Below are 1,443 nucleotides of genomic sequence, written 5' to 3' on the forward strand. Positions count from 1 at the left end.
ATGGACCCTGTCAAGCCCCCTCAGAATCTTGTATGCTTCAATAAGATCAATCCTCATTCTTCTAAACACTAATGCATAACAGCCTGACCTGTTTAGCTGTTCTTAATAAGTCAACCCCTTCATCTCAGGAATCAGCCTCATGAATCTCTTTTGAACAGGCTTCAATGCTGGCATACCCTTTCTTAAATACGGAGACCAAAACTGTATACAGCACTCCAGGTGCAGACTCACCAACACTCTGTGCAGTGGTAACAAGACTGCCCAATTTTTAAATTTCACCCCCCCCCAGTAATAAAGGCCAAAATTACATCTGTCACCTTGATGACTTGCTGTATCTGCATGCTAATATTTTATACAAATGAGATCGTTATTTCAAAGTTCCATTTGACTGCATGCCCTAGTTCAATCTGTGGCCTGGTTCAATCCATGTTACAATTCAATTCCTGTTACTGTTCAATCCATGGTCCAGTTCATCTGTAGAGATAACGGTGTTGACCCCTTTCCAAACCACTGACCTCCAACACTGAAAATGCCAGAGATCTTTTTGCAAAAATAGATTTTAAAGATGTATATATGTAGGTGCAAAGTGATCGCTTACATTTTACAGCAATTTAATTATTGGTTAACATCAATCCTCTGGTGAATTAGGTTTGTAATAATACAGCTCTCTGCCAACTTGTAAATGGGCATCATCTGACATCTCTGATTTTGGTGCAAATTGCACTGCTTTCTGTGGCAGAGGATTCCACAGGCTCACTACTCTCTTGGGTGAAGACATTTCTCCTCATCTCAGTCCTAAATGACCTACCCCATATCCTTAGACTGTGACCTCTGGTTCTGGACTCCCCAGTCATCTGGAACATCTTTCCTGTGTTTGCCCTGTCTTGTCCTTGCTGTTCAAGATACAGGTCACAACTATAGCTTTGTTCGTGTTTCTGAAAGTGTGATTGTCAAAATTGCAGTTTCTGGTGTTTGTATTTTGCTGTTACTATGATGTTTTATGATACATTATAAAAGGAGTGAAGGCAGCCGTTTGCAAAGTGTGCCACGCGTGTGAGAATGTGGTCCAGAACTGTGACGGACACAGGTAGTTAGGGCATAGCAGCGAAAGTGAGGGGTGGAAAAGTAAAGGCAGACTGAATACCTGAGAGCATTGGAGCAATGCAAAGATTGGATACAATTAAGAAGAAAATAAAATTGCAATTGGGGCTTTAAAATAAATCAGACAAAACTAAATTGGAGATAAGCTGTTGAACATTAAGTTGTTAAAGAGGGCAGGGCTTCTGGGAAACGGCTTCAAAAACTAAACAGGGTGCACAATAAAGTTTATAAAACAACTAGAGCAAAGAAGCGGCGCACAAAGAATCATGATGCAGCTTAAGAAGCCAGATTGCAGACAAACAGCACAAAATCAGGCTGTGGGGGAAAAAAAGCAGCAAAAGA

This window comes from Rhincodon typus, unplaced genomic scaffold (assembly GCF_021869965.1).
Source record: "Rhincodon typus isolate 14 unplaced genomic scaffold, sRhiTyp1.1 hic_rhity00000438, whole genome shotgun sequence".
NCBI classification, from domain to species: Eukaryota; Metazoa; Chordata; class Chondrichthyes; order Orectolobiformes; family Rhincodontidae; genus Rhincodon; species Rhincodon typus.